This window comes from Budorcas taxicolor, chromosome 6 (assembly GCF_023091745.1).
Source record: "Budorcas taxicolor isolate Tak-1 chromosome 6, Takin1.1, whole genome shotgun sequence".
Taxonomy (NCBI): Eukaryota; Metazoa; Chordata; class Mammalia; order Artiodactyla; family Bovidae; genus Budorcas; species Budorcas taxicolor.
In genome coordinates, this window is record NC_068915.1 from 94,617,351 (window position 1) to 94,637,307 (window position 19,957).

Below are 19,957 nucleotides of genomic sequence, written 5' to 3' on the forward strand. Positions count from 1 at the left end.
GGCTACTACTATTGTATTCTTGCCTAGACAATCCCCATGGACAGAGCAGCCTGGTGGGCTACAGTCCATGGGGTCACAAAGAGTTGGACACAACTGAGCAGATCTCACTTTCACTTTTTTTTCTATAAGAAGATACTGTTTTCTTCTCTTCCTAAAACTTTTGCAGTTTTTCTTTAGTAACTGCTTGCTTTATAATAATGAAGAGTTGAAAGATAACTTACCACTTTAATTATTTATGTATTTTACCCCACCTTATTCCACACACACACACACACACACACATTGAAGTTAACTGTAAACTCTAATCTCACCTTCTATCATATTACTGGAAGAAACTAAGTAGCTGTTTATATTTTGAGTGTTCTCTCAGATACAAATTGTGGCATAAGAAAAATGTGTACAAAAAAACAGTAGAACAGAATTTTTGGAACAAAGAGTATCAGTAAATGACCATCAGGGCCTCTGAGGAAGATGAAAGGAGGAGGTAGGCTCTTCCTATCTTTGAAAACCAAGTCTATAATGAGAGTCACTTGACTTGGAGTAATGTATCTTTTTTGTTTGGAGTAATGTGTCTTTTCCACTATAATGTCCTCATTTATAAATTTTGGACAATAGCATGTCCTCATGGAGTAAGTGGGAGAACCGTGGACATCCCCTGAAGTTCAATGCCTGACACAGGTTGATTACTAATAAATGCCACGTGTTCCTACCACTGTTTCTGTCTAACAGAGAGGAACTGGCAGATAGTATGGTGCATAGAATTGTTTCAAATAAAACTTCAAAGCAGATATTGGAGGGAAAAAAAAAAGCCTTCATTAGTCAAGTTCCAATCCAAAGAAATACTATCTATTCAGCAGTTCTTTCATGAAGAACACAGTCATCAGAGTGAGATCCTATGTGCGTTCCAAAGATTGACTCTGGACATTCCATTAAGAAAATAACTATATACTGTCAGACATAGCTAAGGACAGACAGGTTTGTAATATGCTCCTAAGATTAAAATGCATGCCCTCTACCAATGTGGAAAGTTTAAAATTTTTATGTTCCTTTTTTTGAAAAAAAAAAAAAAAAAAAAAGTCACTGCATCTGCCAGTCAAAACAAGCACCGTCTCCTCCATGCTAACCCAACTTCTCAGCACAAATGGGCTGGATTTCAGTGACCACACCTCATTCTTCCCTCAGTCATATCTTTACACAAGATATGACTTGGTGTTGGTGGTTTAATGGCTAAGTTGTGTCCAATTCTTTGTAACCCTATGGAGAGTAGCCCACCAGGTTCCTCTGTCCACGGAATTTCCTAGGCAAGAATACTGGAGTGGGTTGTCATTTTCTTCTCCAGTGATCCTCCCAATCCAGGGATCAAACCACATCTCCTGCATTGGAGGTGCATTCTTCACTGACTGAATCACCAGGGAATCCCCAGGACATAATTTACTCAACTAGAAACAGCACTGCTGAAATTATACGTCGCTCATGGTAACACAACATGAACCACAAATATAAAAATGAAGTAGTGACAAGGAGGGACAATGCGGAGGCACACTGTTTCAGGAGAAACACTGAACACGAAAAGAAGAGCTCAAAAGTGAGCTGGGCTGGAAAGAAGAGGATCTAAAACTAGAGGAAACGCCACAGGAACAGTAACTTGGGTGAGGGCGAGGTCAAACACGGGTATGAGGACGCAAGGTAGAAACCAAAGAGCAAGACACCACATTGATATTTAGGCTTACATGCCTATGATGTGTGGCGCAAAATGGGAAGGAAGTCTTCTTTCCCTTGGCTGCAGAAACTGTAATATGAAGAAATTTCAAGATGTCTGCAATTCAATCAAAAGACCAGCATCTAAGGTGACTTAGAGTGAAGATGCTGTGTCCACCCTTGTGTATGCTGGCCACCTGTTTTTGGAAGGAATATTTACTATTTCACATTCACTGTATTAATAGGTAGTACGTTTCTATAGCTGTCTAGCTATTGTAGAGCCACGCTGAAGAGTGATACTTGAGTTAAACTACTCGTAGGAGATGGCTTAGCTTCTAGTAGAATCTATCTTCTTAAATGATAAATGCCTGTTTTTGGAAAAAAATAAAATAAAAGCACCAAGAACTATGATCCCATTCTAAAGCTATAAGAAACTGGGACTTATCAGTATTTGTCATATGTACAACCTGATTACAGGCTTCCCAAAGTGGTGCCAGTGGGAAAGAACTCACCTGCCAATGCAGGAGAGGTAAGAGATGAGGGTTCAATTTCTGGGTTGGGAAGATCCCCTGGAAGAGGGCATAGTAACCCACTCCAGTATTCTTGCCTGGAAAATTCCATGAACAGAGGAGCCTGGAGGCTAAAGTCCATGGGGTCTCAAAGAGTGCAACACAACTGAAGTGACTTAGCACACACACACGCACAACCTAATTACAGGCCATATATTCTAAAACTAAAATATTATTCATGGTCCTAAAGGCAGGGAGTAATCATACCATTGTCAGAACCATTACGACTCTTCTCGTTAAAGGAATTTAAAATTGTTTCAATCATTGCTCTTAAACAAGCATACAATAAATAACCTAATTATTTAGTCAGAGGCTCATTCTTTTGCTGGATTTTTACTGCTAAGTCACTTCAGTCGTGTCCAACTCTGTGCGACCCCATAGATGTCAGCCCACCAGGCTCCCCCATCCCTGGGATTCTCTAGGCAAGAACACTGGAGTGGGTTGCCATTTCCCTTCTCCAATGCATGAAAGTGAAAAGTCAAAGTGAAGTTGCTCAGTCGTGTCTGACTCTTAGCAACCCCATGGACTGCACCCTACCAGGCTCCTCTGTCCATGGGATTTTCCAGGCAAGAGTACTGGAGTGGGGTGCCATTGCTGGATTTTTAATTGATCTCTATTCAGATACATTTCAGGTACAGTTAGAACTGGACATGGAGCAACAGACTAGTTCCAAATTGGGAAAGGAGTATGTCAAGCCTGTATATTGTCACCCTGCTTATTTAACTTACATGCAGAGTACATCATGAGAAAAGCTGGGCTGGATGAAGCACAAGCTGGAATCAAGATCGCTAGGAGAAATATCAATAACCTCACATATGCAGATGATACCACCCTTACGGCAGAAAGCAAACAGGAACTAAAGAGCCTCTTGATGAAGGTGAAAGATGAGAGTGAAAAAGCTGGCCTAAAACCCAACTTTCAAAAAACAAAGTTCATGGCATCCAGTCCCATCACTTCATGGCAAACAGATGGGGAAATAATGCAAACAGTAGTATTGAGCTCTGTTGGGCTCCAAAATCTTGGGCTCCAAAGTCACTGCAGATGGTGAGTGCAGCCATGAAATTGGAAGATGCCTGCTCCTTAGAAGAAAAGCTATGACTAACATAGATAGCATATTAAAAAGGGGAGACATTATTTTGCTAACAAACATCCATCTAGTCAAAGCTATGGCTTTTCCAGTAGTCATGTATGGATGTGAGAGTTGGATCATAAAGAAAGCTGATCATCAGAGATGAACACTGATGCTTTGGAACTGTGGTGTTGGAGAAGACTCTTGAGAGTCTCTTGGACTGCATGGAGATCAAACAAGTTAATCCTAAAGGAAATCAATTCTGAATCAATATTGGAGGGACTAATGCTGAGACTGAAGCTCCAATACTTTGGGCACCTGATGCGAAGAGCCAACTCATTGGAAAAGACCCTAATGCTGGGAAAGATTGAAGGCAGGAGAAGGGAAAAACAGAGGGCCAGATGGTTGGATGGCATCACCAACTTGGTGAACATGAGTCTGAGCAAACTCATGAAGGACAGGAGACAGTGAAGGACAGGAAGCCTGGCATGCTGCAGTCCATGGGGTCATGAAGAGTTGGACCTGATTGAGCAACTGAACGACAACATTCAGATACATTTTTAAATGACACAATGCTATTCAACTGTTATTTTCAGATCTTCTGTCATCAAAACTTGGCTATTCTCTTTCAAAACTACTACCATTCTCTTTCCTAAATTAGTACTATAATTGGTAGCATTGTAATGAACCTTCCCCACCCACAATTTCTCTATCTATGGGTTCCACATTGGCAAATTCAACCAACCTCAGACTGAAAATATTCGGCAAAAAAATCCAGAAATTTCCAAAAAGTGAAACTTGAATTTTCCATGGACTGGCAGCTATTTAGATACCATTTACATTGTATTAGGTATAATAAGGAATCTGGAGATGATTTAAGATATACAGGAGGATGTGTGTAGGCTATATGCAAATATTACTACCATTTTACATAAAAAGACTTGAGCATCCACAGATTTTGTATTCTGGAACCAATGCTCTGGATACTGGATACTGGGGGACAAATGTACTTAAAATCCTGCTTCGATGAGTCCCACACAAGTTTTCCCCTTAATCACACATCTAAAACTTAAACGAACAGCCAAAATGTTCTCACATTTTTCTAATTCAACGAATGCTTCTTCTCCTTTTAAGAAAATTTATTTTCTCATAAAAGTTCAAGCATAACTGCTGATGGAAAGAAATAGTGAAATATTTCAACAGTATTCAAATTGATCTTAGGGATTGGAGAATGATGCAAAAGAAATAAAAATCTCATATCAAAACTAAAAGATAGTGAAAAAAAACTAACATGTGAAATAATCAGAGAGCAATTAATTTAAAAATTATTGCACAATATTTAAAATAATCCACTTTAAGCTCTGGTTATTTATTGCACTCTGACGTGTAATGGCTTTTGCACTTACATATATTCCTACCCACTACTATACAAGAATAAGAGCTACTTTTCTATTTTCTATTTTTCTGTCTCTTGCACAATTCTAGACACAAAGTCAGCAAGTAATAAGTAACTTCACTATGCATTCATTCAATCACTTGGAAGCATTTCTCATTTAAATCTTTGTTATAAAGAAGAAAAAGTGTGTTGTGACTTTTTTCTTTATTTTAAAAAATTAATAAATGAAGGAGCCGTAATTTTATAAAACTTAAAAACATCAGAAATTTAATTAAGTTTTTAATTCAGTGATAAAGAATAGGAATCAATCACTATAGTCTCAACAGTAGTATTAAGAAAACAAGGTGCCCATTTCAGTTCCTTAATGAGGCAATTACCAGTAATAGGAAAAGCTCAAAAGATTCAGATTTGGCTCAATTAAATTCCTTGAAAACCAATCTCATATAACCATCTCAAATAGCACAAAACAAAGCAGAAGAAATTCTCTGGAAGATTATTTGCAATATCCATAAAAGTTTAGGCTAAGGCAGCCAGTTTCTGATTATATGTGTTCAGACATATCTTTATCGACAACCTCACTATAGTAAATTCATAAGAAACTGTCTATCTGCAAGTGACTTTTCTGCCATTCACTTGGGCCAATTTTTTCCAATTCTAATTTGTAATTCATATTTACCCTGATAGAGATACTGCCTGGAATGTGACACAACAGATATTTGCTTCCGAACCAGAAATAAAAAAATCACAAAATCACAAAGTACAACTTGAGGACTTAAGTATCTATTAAGCCAAATATTTGTACTGAACATCAACCATGCAGCCTAGCCTTGTGTTGATGTTTCAAAAAATGCCTAATATTTTTGAGTAGTTCATTGCTTTTGAGTGAAAACAAGAAATGATATTTGACATTTAGTTACTATTTTATTCTAGTTTTCACTAATCAATGATGCCTTATCCGTTCCTTATTTTTAGGAATTTTTTGTTTCAACACCTCACAAAAAAATTTCATGAGGTTGGTAACACACATTACTGTTGTCCACTTAGACAGAGATGGTCAGATGGAAAGTTCAGTTCAGTCACTCAGTCATGTCCGACTCTGCGACCCCATGAACCACAACACGCCAGGCCTCCCAGTCCATTACCAACTCTGAGAGTTCACCCAAACTCATGTCCACTGAGTCAGTGATGCCATCCAATCATCTCATCCTCTGTCGTCCCCTTCTCCTCCTGCCCCCAATCCCTCCCAGCATCAGAGTCTTTTCCAATGAGTCAGCTCTTCATATCAGTCGGCCAAAGTATTGGAGTTTCAGCTTGAATATCAGTCCTTCCAATGAACACCCAGGACTGATCTCCTTTAAGATGGACTGGTTGGATCTCCTTGCAGTCCAAGGGACTCTCAAGAGTCTTCTCCAACACCACACTTCAAAAGCATCAATTCTTTGGCACTCAGCTTTCTTCACAGTCCAACTCTCACATCCATACATGACCACTGGAAAAACCATAGCTTTGACTAGACAGACCTTTGTTGGCAAAGTAATGTCTCTGCTTTTTAATATGTTGTCTAGGTTGGTCATAATTTTCCTTCCAAGGAGTAAGCGTCTTTTAATTTCATGGCTGCAATCACCATCTGCAGTGATTTTGAAGCTGAGAAAAATAGTCAGCCACTGTCTCCACTGTTTCCCCATCTATTTGCCATGAAGTGATGGGACCAGAAGCCATGATCTTAGTTTTCTGAATGCTGAGTTTTAAGCCAACTTTTTCACTCTCCTCTTTCACTTTCATCAAGAGGCTCTTTAGTTCTTCTTCACTTTCTGCCATAAGGATGGCCTTATAAATAGCTGTGAAAAGAAGGGAAGCGAAAAGCAAAGGAGAAAAGGAAAGATATATCCATTTGAATGCAGAGTTCCAAAGAATAGCAAGAAGAGATAAGAAAGCCTTCTTCAGCGAGCAATGCAAAGAAATAGAGGAAAACAATAGAATGGGAAAGACTAGAGATCTCTTCAAGAAAATTAGAGAATCCAAAGGAACATTTCATGCAAAGATGGGCGTGATAAAGGACAGAAATGGTATGGACCTAACAGAAGCAGAAGATGTTAAGAAGAGGTGGCAAGAATACACAGAAGAACTGTACAAAAAAGATCTTCATGACCCAGATAATGATGATGGTGTGATCACTCACCTAGAGCCAGACATCCTGGAATGTGAAGTCAAGTGGGCCTTAGAAAGCGTCACTACGAACAAAGCTAATGGAAGTGATGGAATTCCAGCTGAGCTATTTCAAATCCTGAAAGAGGATGCTGTGAAAGTGCTGCACTCAATATGCCAGCAAATTTGGAAAACTCAGCAGTGGCCACAGGACTGTAAAAGGTCCGTTTTCATTTCAATCCCAAAGAAAGGCAATGCCAAAGAATGTTCAAACTACCAGAAAGAAAGAACACTGAACAAAATGGTAAGTTTCTTGCTAAGTATGAAAGCAGAGTGTCATTCACTTCTGAGCTTGAATCAAGTCAATTAAAACCTGCCAGAGGCTTTGCAAAGCCTACCACCACTAGTGCTACTTATACAAATTACAAAATATTTTACTCCAGAGGATATCTCTGTGAGCCACAGAACAGTAACAGAAAAGCAAGAAAGACAAGAGAGGTCTAGAATTCAAGCTCATTAAATGTATCCAAAATGTTTCTGCCTTTTCATGCCAAGGTCTCTATAAGCAATTCAGTCCCTACAGAAAAATGTGAATGATGCCGAAAAAGGAGGACATTAAGGATTGCTACTTTGTTATTCATGGTGGTTAATATATTGTATTATATATAGGAATAATTACTACAGTTATACTCATTAAAAGCCACTAAATCACAAGACCATTTGAAACTGCTGCAGTAGGAGAAAAACATTCAGATTTTTACGGTATCCAATTCTGGCACCACACCAAAAAAATGATGTGCTGTACTACTTGAGAGATAAAAAAAAAAAAAAGTGAACATGAGTTCTGGTACTTATGTGTATATTTCTAATTTGTGTGACAAATAAAAGGTATTTCTTTCAGCCTTCAGAATTAAAAAGTCCTACTCTATGCCTGTCACAACCGAAAGCAAGGCACTGGCCTAATGCTGGCACCCATATGGTTGTTACACATACATTTGTGAGTTTGGAACAGCATGTTTTGTGTTGGCCATTTTAATTTCAATAGGCTGTTAATCTTTTAAATACATTAAGCATGTCCACCCCTGCTGCTAGGGTCTCCTGCCCCTCTGATTCTCCTTCCTTCTAGCTCAGGGTTTTTGCCTTAGATCTGGAGGTTTCAGCAGAGTGACTCCTGCCAACAGGAAGGCAGAGAAGTTCATTTAAAATTACAGAGTTGTTTTGAAATTGCCTAATGACACTATAATTTTCTATTCTTAAACTTCATAAAATGAAGCCTAAGTGCTTTTCAAACAGACAATGCTGGTTTTTACAAACATGACTTGAATTATTTAACTCAAATCTAGGCTTAGTTTCAAGCAGCTTCATTGGAGACAGATTCATCCATGATAGAGCTACCTTAGTGATGAGTGTGGGGTTCCCTTGGCCCCCTTCACATTTATACTACAGAGAATTGCCCACGGAAAGGAAAGATGAGAAAGCCAACAGGTGGTGATTTCTTTGGCCAATGAGAAAACTCGATATGTTAAGAAATATGTACAAAAGTCCAATATGAAAATCCCTTCTTTAGGAATATACTCCCCAATTATTTTATGTAGTAGTTGTTAACCTCAATATGGAATAATCATATTCCTCAAAATTCTCATTACAGTTTAGACTTCCAGATTTGTAAGTCAACCACCATCCATCTTATATCATTTTATTGGAAGAAGTGCACTGATTTCCTATGTACTGTTACTGTTACTAATGGCTCAAACACATGTTAACATTGATTGACCACTGACTTCATGCCAGGCAATGTTCTAAGTGTTTTCCATGTAATAACTAGTACAGTCTTCACAAAATTAAGCAGGGTATTTATATGACTTAATGCCAAGGAGGCAATTTTAAGTTTTCCTTTTTATGAAGAAAGAAACTGCTTATTTTAGAACTCTGGGGCATTTATGGAAATGCAGAAACCTTTTATTCAGCATTTGAGAAGTACTTAATGTGATGGGCTTCCTTGGTGGTTCAAACAGTAAAGAATCTGTCTGCAATGCAGGAGACCTTGGTTCAGTCCCTGGGTCAGGAGGATCCCCTGGAGAAGAAATGGCAACTCACTCCAGTATTCTTGCCTGGAGAATCACAGGGACAGAGGAGACTGGTGGGCTACAGTCCATGGGATTGCAAAAAGTAGGACACGACTGAGCGACTAACATACTACTTCTGCTACTAGTTTGATGTAATACAGATAGATATTTTGGATTCGTCCAGAAAAGAATGTTATTTTCTAAGCTTATACTATACACTGAATTATAAATTTTTAAAAGGCCAAGAAAGAAGTGCTTAGGTCCTTCTGCTTATCCACTTAGCAAATAAAAATAAGATTATTTATAGCAATTACCATAAGAAAATTTACCATCTGAATTCCATAACTATATAGAAAGACTTTAATACAGATATCTTTAGTGTTTGGAACATATTTTGTAGGGGAGATTTGTTTTTATTTTATTTTCCTTTCAAATTTTTATTTTATATTGGAGTATTGATGTTTTTCATCTTAATAAACCTACTATCTATTGATCTGAGATTCTCAATACAAGTTGAAATCAAAATACTCAGTTTTCACTAGATCCCTTTGAATCAGAGCCACTTCAGACTCGCTTTTGTGGAGCTCACTTGGCACTCTTCCAGGAGCCTCCGCCATCAGACTTCTCGTAGAAGAATGAGTGAAGGAGCCCCATGCAGTCAGAAAGGTCTGAATTATACCGACTGGAGCCTAATTTATTTTGATCATCACAAAGAGGCCCTATCTTAACATATTTGTTCTTACACGTAAATATATACCCAGATTTATCCACTAAATTTTTTAAAAATAAAAATTCTAAAAGCCAAAAGCAGGAAAAGTAAGCTCTTCTAGAGTAGAATATATGAAGTGGTAAAAATGTAGAGTGAGAATGAAACTGAGAAGCAGAGGCTGCCAAATCTGAAAATATAATAAGTATGTAACAGCAAATATTTATTAAGAACTTCCTGGATTTCAGTCACTGGGCTATGTGCTTGTGCTATTATGAAATAATTTTTGTTTTAAATATTTTTTAAAAAGGAAAATGAGCTTTGGAGAGCCTGAGAATATATTTAAGGGCACAGAGTAAACCATACAACCAAAAATGGAACCCAGGTATCATAAATCAGTTAAGCCATATGCCCCTGTGAACAGACTAAGATCAACATCTGTGTGTAAAATGTTTATTGGGCAGCACTGTCAGAAACAACCCTTGTTTCTGTGAAGAATATAGGATTGGACAAAGAGAGAATTTGTTTTGTGTTTCAGTTTCAACAGAGGCCTCAACCAATTCCATGAAATTTCTGGAGCTTCAGGTTAAAAAGCCTTTGCACACCCAGATCACTGAATGTGGGTTGTCCTATTCTATTACTATGGAACCTTCAGAGGAAATCCAGTCCTCATGAACTGTCCATCATTTAATTAAAAAAAAAAAAAGAGGGACTTCCCTGGTGGTCCAGTTGTTAAGAATCTGAGTGCCAATGCAGCGGACGCGGGTTCAGTCCCTTGTCTGGGAAGATTTCACGCGCCATGGAGCATCTAATAAGCTCGCGTGCCTAGAGCCTATGCTTGGCGAGAAGAGAAGCTACCACCATGACAAGCCCACACACAGCAACTAGAGAAAGCCCTGAGTGGCAACACAGATCCAACGCAGCCAGAAGTAAATAAATAAATAAAGGTTGTGAGATGGTAGTAAGCATAACCAACCTCTGTTTTTGTTTTTTAATTGAAGGTATTCCTTTTTTAGAATATTAATACTATCTGAAGATCTACACCAGACAGTTTATGTCCTGTCAGCTAAAGTCCTTATCCCTAACCCTTAGGATCTAGATATCATATAAAATAAAGGAAGGCACAGTGCTTTCTCTCTTTTCTCAGGAAAGTAAGGGTTTATATAGCCATGGGAGACAATATTTGAAATTGCTATGAGACTCTTCTATATGTGAGATCCTGCTGCTTCTGCCAGAAGCAAATAGGAACCAACTATAGTAACTGACTTGTAATCTCTACTTCTCAGCTAGATGGGGCTATTTTAAGACTAATGGTCTGATGCTGGGAGGGATTGGGGGCAGGAGGAGAAGGGGATGACAGAGGATGAGATGTCTGAATGGCATCACTGACTTGATGGACGTGGGTCTGAGTGAACTCCGGGAGTTGGTGTTGGACAGGGAGGCCTGGCGTGCTGCAATTCATGGGGTCGCAAAGAGTCGGACACGACTGAGCGACTGAACTGTAATGAACTGAAGGCAAAGTGGTTCTTCCCATTAAAATTGTTCTCTCTCCAAATTTCAGGCCAAGTAGATTATTCACATTTGTTTTATTCTATTTTTATTTAAAAATTTTCTATTGAAATATAATATTAATAATATTAATATTAAATAAATATTATCAATTATTATTAAATATAATATTATATACTGCATTGTGCAAAATATAGTGATTCATAATATTTAAGATTTAGTCCCTTTAATTTATTATAAAATATTGTACAATGTCTTTATACTTTATTTATTTTATACATAGTAGTTTGCACCTCTTAATTTCCTACCCCGATATTACTCTTTCTATCTCCCCACTGTAACCACTAGTTTGTTCTCTATTTCTGTGAGTCAGCTAATTTTTCATTATATTCACTAGGCTATTCTTTTAGATTCCACATATAAGTGATATCATACAGTATTTGTCGTTCTCTGACTTATTTCACTTAATACCCCTCCAAGTCTCTTCATGTTGCTGCATATGCAAAATTTCATTCTTTTTTATGGCTGAGTAGTATTTCACTGGATATATACACCACATTTTTATCCATTCATCTGTCAGTGAACATTTAGGTTGCTTCCACATCTTAGAAATTATAAACAGTGATTCTATGAACACTAGGGTACATGTATCTTTTCAAATTAGTTTTTTTTTTTTTTTCCAGATATATACCTGGCAGTGGAATTGCTAGCTCACATAGTAGTTCTACTTTTAGATTTTTTGAGAAATTTTCATACTGTTTTCCACAATGGCTGTACCAATTTACATTCCCACCAACAGTGTACAAGAGTTTCTTTATTCTACATCCTCACCAACATTTGTTATTTGTGTTCCTTTTGATGACAGCTATTCTGACAGGTGTGAAGTGATATTTCATTGTGGTTTTGATTTGCATTTCCCTGTTGATTAGTGACATTCAGTATCTTTTCATGTGCCTGTTGGCTATCTGCATTTCCTCTTTGGAAAAATGTTTATTCAGTTTTTCAGTCCATTTTTAAATTGGGTTGTTTGGTTTTTATGATATTGAGTTTATTGTTTATATATATTGGATATTAACTCCTTATAGGTCATATAATTTGCAAATATTTTCTCTCATTCAGTAGGTTGTCTTTTCATTTTATCAATGCTCTCCTTTGCTGTGCAAACGTTTTTAAGTATAATTAGTCCCATGTGTTTATTTTTGCTTTTATTTACTTTGCTTTAGGAGACAGATCCAAAAAATATTGCTACGGTTTATGTCAGAGTATTCTATGTTTTCCTCTAGGAATTTTAGTCTTACATTTAGGTTTTTAATCCATTTTGAGTTGAGTTTATTTTTTTGTATACTGTATTAGAGAATGCTCTGATTTCCTTTTACTTGCAGCTATCCACATTTGTCTTATTTTAAACTAGCATATGTAAACAGAGAAGAAAGTACTCATAAGCAAAATATGAAATTGGAAGAAAAAATAATAATCACGCTGCTCCGTGTTGCTACCTCCTCTCATAACCAAATCTGCTCCGGCATATTGATTCAATTAGGTAAATCTGATTACGTAGGTAGCAAGGTCCTATTTACAACAAGGATTGGTTTAGCATGACCATCATTCATGTTTTCAGTGCCACAGAAACTAAATAGCAAGACAAACTCATAACAAAAACAATGACCTAAAAATATTTATTATTGTGCTACAGCAGAACATTTTCTAACCTACAACTTCCAATCACCTTTTACTGTGGGCGATGTCAAAAACACTTATTGCACAAGCAGAGATCTGTGTTTCCTTTGCCACAGACAATAAATCTTTAGTGTCTGCTCCTGATACGCATCACTCCACTTGTTCTCAAGAGGCACTGGATGTCTCTCCTGCCTTCCCCCTCACCTAACAAGGTCACTTCTGAGTGATGATACAACTTACTGCAAACATGTATAGGCATGCACAATACTTATTTAAATATCTTATCAGTAAATATTACAAAGCTCTAAATATTGTTGTTTTCCAAACTTAATGTAATGAATATATAACCTTGGTATCACTAATATATCAAAATATAAGACCATCTAAAAACAGATATCTGTCCTGTCCTCTTTGTTCATTGTTGCTATACAGTTATACTTTATCCAGAAAGTACATATTTGAAACATTAATTTTAGCTTCAGAGAAATCTTTTCACTGAGTGGTAATCTGGGAATTAAAGAAAATAAATTCCTACTTGACTGCATTCACCTCTAGCTTACAAACCCAAAGCTTTTTTCTCAATTAGTGAGAAAAGTAGTGGCGAAAATATGTAGACTGCAATTTCTTTTTTATCTTCGTTAGCCTTTCTCAACCAAGATTGTGTAAGTGCATTAACACCTTTGGAGGCATCTATTGTATACGATAAGCTAACTTCTCATCCAAGCCTGATGTGAGTTGTGTAGCATCCTTGGAAGAATGAGAAAATAATTCTTATTTTCTCTGTTCTCTGATTCAGACAAAAAGCCTCAGTTGAAAACTTCTGTTAATAAAAAGGTTCAGAGATTATACAACTTGCTGAGGGCGCATCAGTTGGTAAATTCAAAAGCTGATATTTGAACCTGGTCTTTTGACGATAAACTGGGGCATATCATATAATGAACACAAGACATGTGTTATTCCAAATTTCAGGCATGACATTTTGCGTTCTTTAAGTGTCAAATTAAGATACATAAAAATTCAGAAGCACATTTTAGATTAACTCTCCTAAGTAAAATAAGCCAAAACAGATGCCTATGCGTCTAAAGCAAAACAAAGATAATACAAGTCAAAAAAAGAAAGTAACAGTCTTCAATCTCTGAGACAAAGGAATTTCTAAACATATTCAAACAAATATGCAATAATATTTTGATGATGTAAAATCATGATGGAAAACCTTTCCGTTTCAGTAAGATAGTGAATCTCCCACCTGTTCTCAAACTAAATGCGAAGACAAAAGGGAGGGAACTGTCCTTCCAAGTAACCCAGATCTTTAAAGCAAAGTTTTTAATACAGGCACTATCATACCTTCTGTACATGATCTATACCCTTTAAATTTGGCCATCATCCTTTCTTTGAGTCAGCACTACCATTCCTTTCCCTGACTTCTACTCTAGCTCTCCAGTATTTTTAGTAGGACAAAGAGCCACTCTAAATCCCTTGGCCATGTTTTATGTTCAGGAAATATTATCCCTTCATAAATGTCTGGCTAGTATTTAAAAACTAAGGAGATGAATCCTTTCCATGTGAGTGAAAGAATGAAAATGCTTCAATTGAGGTATAAAATGTATTTAAATATCATGAGAATAAAGGAAATACAGAGGACACAGGTATCCACAAATAAGATGAGAACACAGGAGCTAAGACAGGTTTGGCATCTTATCACATGACACTTACATGTCTGTGATGACTAAGAGCTGTCTGTTAAATAGAGGATGACAGGTAGTAATTATTCTAATGCAATACATTGTACACTAAACAAGGATGGCTGGGATAAAGTGTCAAATGCAGGTCATTAATGATGACAAGGGCTGGATTCAGCTGCAGCAGCTGTCACCGTCCCAGGTGGGTGACCATGCTGCCATAATCCCTGTCTCTACAGAGGTCCTTCCTGGGAAAGTACAAGCCAATACTGCAGGTTAAAAAAATACAAGTAATAATATATACAGTAACATGCACATAAAAATCTCAGTGTCCTTAGCACCCCCAAGAATTTACTTCTTGGTAGATTATACCTCTACAAGTCACTAACTCCAGTGTAATTTGCATGAGAGCTTTGATATCATCAAACTCTGAGTTTAAACTTTACCACTTGCCAGCTGTTTAATCTTTTTTTAACAGCCTGTGTGTGTGCATAATGGAGAATTTACTTTTTATGAAGACTATAGTGAAAAATGAATGTTACATAGTAGACACATAGACAGCATAAATTGTTAGTTATCTCCTAAGCCATTGAACAAGTTGGTCAAATCTAAATTGCTGTTAGTGAACATGTATCATTCCTACCAAGATTTGATGAAAAGACATCAATTTTACACACACTATAATTTATGAATTATGGTCTGATATTTAAAAATGAGGCACAAAACTGATGATTATATTCAAAATTCTAGGATAAGGAAAGGACTAGAACAGCTATCATATCACTGCTGTTCTCTGAATATGCATGATTACAATTAAGTCTGTAAAAACTACTAGAAAACTTCCATTCTGAGAAAATTCCCACTCAATATTCATTACTTTATTCAGGATCACTTTACATTCTTTTAAGCTAAGTGATCAGCCCAAAACTCTCTGTTGGATCATCAATCTTAGAAACAGTTGCAGAAAATTATCAAAAATTCCATTATTATATCTTCATTCATACTCTTCCCCTACTCTAAGACTTCAGAAGTTACTATCTGCACTATTCCCTCCAAAACATCCAATATCATCATTCACATCATTCTTTAACACTACTTTCAGATACATTGGTTTACAAGAACCTGCAGACTCTCATCTCTCAGTTATTTCCTTGTTGATTTATGAAACTCCCACTGCTTCAAGAGAAAAAGGTTACATCGCCAGTAACTACAAATATATTGGCATATTTCTTGATAACTAATGAGAACACACTTTGTAGCACAGGGAACTCTACTTAATGCACTGTGGTGACCTGAATGGGAAGTCCAAAAGGGTATATGTACGTCTGATTCACTATGTCAGTACAGTGGAAAGGAACACAGCTTTATAAAGCAACTACACTCCAATAAAAATTAATAATAAAAAAGAACTAAGCTGCTGAAAATAGCTGGAGCAAGTTAATAGCTTCAGAATTTTTCAAACCAAATCCCATATTTCTTCTCCCTTTTTCTCTCATTCCTCTCTCATTCCCTTTTTCTCTCTGCTGACCCACCCTCCACTGTAAATTATTCCAATGGTACCTCAGTTTCTGTATATTTCATGTTATCAAAAATGCTGAAGATTTGGAAAATACAAACCTATACTAAGGAGAGGTTGGGATTCTAATTTTTAAAAATTAAACCAGATGCCAGTTTTGATTCACAAGAAAGAAAATACCCAATATTAAAGGAGGAGAAAACCGATCCTCAGTCTCTTAAACACAGTTTCAACTATGTAAGCAACCTCTCCAATCTTCATGCCCAGGTCTGATTTTTTTTTTCCCCCAAACCAGTATTTCTAACTTTCCACTGGCATTTCCAACTCTCTCTTCAAGCTCAGTTCCATGGCATTATCCTCAGGGTCTTCCTCTTCTCTTTATTCTCTTTGTCACACATCTAGCTCCCCTAGAAGCCCATTTTCCACTCTACTTCCATTCTGTTGGAATCTCACTGTCCCTTGCCCCGCTTGCTGCCCTCACTAAGTGATTCCTGCATTAGTCCAGCCTCCTGATCTTTCCCTCAATCTATCCAAGAGTATACTACTTGTCATGAACCTAATACTCTTTATTTAAAAACAAACCAAAAAAAAGTAGAATTTCTTTACAATGTTGCGTTAGTTTCTGCTACACAATGAAGTGAACCATACGTGTGTGTGTGTGTGTGTGTGTGTGTGAGTGTGTGTGTGTGTGTGTCTGTCTCCACTTCCTCCCCACCACCCCCTGATCCCCCCCCTGTAGGTCATCACAGGGTATGGAGCTGAGCTCCTTATGCTGTTCAGCAGCTTCCCACTAGCCATCTATTTTATCATGGTAGTGTATATATGTCAATCCTACTTTCTCAATTCGTCCCACCTGCCCCTTCCCCTGTATCCGCACGTCTGTTCTTTATGTCTACATCTCTATTTCTTCCCTGCAAATAAGTTCATCTGTACCATTTTTCTAGATTCCATATATATATGTATTAATATACAATATTTGTTTTTCTCTTTCTGACCTACTTCACTGGGTATGACAGACTCTAGGTCCATCCACATCTCTACAAATGACCCAATTGTGTTCCTTTTTATGACTGAGTAATGTTTCATCACATTCCCCATTTTCTTTATCCATTCATCTGTCAATGGACATTTAGGTTGTGAAGCTAATCCTCTTTAAAAAAAAAAAAATGTTTCCATGAGGTCCTAATACAGAACTAGAAAGCAAAATTCAATAAAAACGTTTTTGTCTGGAGGGGTAAAACTTTAAAAAGCTTGAGGGGATTTCCCTGGAAGTCCAGTGATTAAGACAAAGTTGTGGGTTCAGACCCTGGTTGGGGAGCTAAGATCCCCTATGCCTTGTAGTCGAAAAACTAAAACATAAAAGAGAAGCAATATTGAAACAAATTCAGTAAAGGCTTAAAATGTGTGTGTGCGTGTGTGTGTGTGCATACACGCATGTGTGCTCAGCTCTGTCCAACTCTGTGGACGGTAGCCCACCAGGCTCCTCTCTCTATGGGATTTCATATGGTCCACATAAAAAAAAAAAATGTAAAAATGAAAAGCTTGAGAAACAACACAATGAAATACTTGCTGGATACATTGAGTGCTAAATGTTAATCTAATATACTGGAACCCTCAAAAATGGATATGACATATACTTATTCCCCATTATTTCCCAACATGTAAACTTGGAAGTGCCTAAAGCATAGAGTTGAGCCACTGTCCTGGAACACATGTGAACTTTTTTGTCTTCTCTACCTGCACAAATCCTTCAAGGTTAATTCAAACCTTTCTTCCTCTATAAACTGTCATCTTATCTCCTCATCTGAAGTGCTCTTCCCTGATAACTCAAATAGCAATTAAAGTCTAGACCATTCATTTGGAAATTAATTAGGCAACACATTAGCTACATCTCTTGTTACTGCCTTGAACTGATATTTAAATACCTCATTATTTTATTTTCTATATATGTATTCTTGATCCTTTAAATAGATCAAAAATTTACTGAAGACTATGTACCAAATATTGTGGGAGCTCAAAGACTGCTTAAAAACACAAGGTGCTCAAGAAAAAAGTTACTATTTTTATGCCTCTTACAATCTAATTCTAGCTCATTTTGTCAAACTACCATTTGATGTGAAATTATAACTGCATAGCTATAACGACCCTGATGCTGGGAAAGACTGAAGGTAGGAGGAGAAGGGGACGACAGAGGATGAGATGGTTAGATGGCATCACCGACTTGATGGACATGAGCCTGAGCAAGCCCTGGGAGATGGTGATGGACAGGGAAGCCTGGCACGCTGCAGTCCATGGGGTTGCAAAAAAATCAGACATGTCTGAGCTATGGAACTGAACTGATATATATTTTATACTTTTATTTGCTGCATTAATATATAGTATAGAGTATCTGTAATATCTTGTGCCTTACTAAGAATTAAAGCAGCAATATTAATTCTCCAAATATAATATTTATCCAAAGCATCACTATCATATATCTCAAGGCGATACAAAAATTGGAGTAGAAAGCTGGAGTAGAAATTAGAATCCATCCAGAATGTATAATGGCTTTATTTTTTTATATTTGTTTTTAACTGAATTTTGCTTGCTTTGCTTTGAATTATAATTGTTGAGGCTTTACTTTATCCTCTACTCCAAATAGATCATAAATTTCTAGAAGGTTGGGGACAAGAAGTAATTTTTTTAAGTCATCATTAATTTTTTTTAATGTTTCTCTTAATTAAGATAAAAGAATCTATTGACAATATTATAGTTCATTTTCCTTTCAGCCTAATTTTACTGAAAAGCATTTCAACCAAAAATGAGAAACATGTTTAAATGCATGTTTTCCAATGCATAAAAAAGAAAAATTCTAGCATTCATAATTTTTTAAATTCAAAGATATCCCCCAGCAATCTTATAGACCATATAGTTTCATTAATGCCACCAACTATTCCATTGTTTTCCCTATTTCTTATTCCTAAAAAAAGATTTCAGAAACAAATCAGTAAATGTTTATAAAGCATTAGAAAAACTGTTTACTATAAATATAATAAACTAGGCTTTAAAACATAGTTTCGGGCTTCCCTGGTGGCTCAGTGGGAAAGAATCTGCCTGTTAAGGCAGGAGACAGGGGATCGATCCCTCATCCGGGAAGATCCCACGTGCCATAGAGCAACTAGGCCCAGGAGCCACAACTACTGAGCCTGTGCTCTAGAGCCCAGGAGCCGCAACTAAGGAGCCCATATGCTGCAACTACTCAAGTCCACGCGCCCTAGAGCCTGCGCTCTACAAGAGTCACCGCCACGAGAAGCCCGTGCACCACGAGAGAGTAGCCCCGCTCTCCGCAACTAGAGAAAAGCCTGAGCAGCAAGGAACACCCAGCAGCCAAAAATAAATAAATACAGTGATTTTCTAAAAAAAATAGTTTATAAGGACATTGTTCTCATGCCTTCAGTTACATAAATTATCATTACTATTAATTTTAATATTAGTAGTTTATATGAGAGGGAGCACACAGAATGGTATCTGGAAAATAAGGGAAACAGTATTTCTCATAATTTGCTAAAAAGGTGATTTTCTCAGCAAAATAACAACAACAACGGTTGTAATGATAATGTCAGCAAGCCTGTCATGAAAGTCTTTCTAGGTGCCTCATCAGAGACAGTTTTATGACAAGGAAACCCTGGCCTCACCACATGAAGTGGAAGGTACGTAAAAACCACTCATACCATTACACTGTAGCTATCAGCCTACAAACATCAACCTTCAGTTCCTGCTACTTGCACGCTAGGGATCTGCCTTAAAAGTAATGGTTGACAGCCTGTTTGCTTCAATTTTCACTAATGTACCTTAGAAGACACTTTAAAAACCATTTCAGTGGGCTCTTGTAGGATGATTTGGGGCACGCTATTTGCAGCTAGATCAAGGGATAAATTTGACAAGTGG

At 37.1% G+C, this 19,957-nt stretch overlaps 1 protein-coding gene across 1 annotated transcript in view; it reads right to left on the reverse strand.

The window, feature by feature from the left end:
• Positions 1–19,957, reverse strand: part of ANTXR2 (ANTXR cell adhesion molecule 2) — a 172,987-nt gene that overhangs the window by 34,979 nt on the left and 118,051 nt on the right. The gene's annotated exons all lie outside the window — the stretch shown is intronic.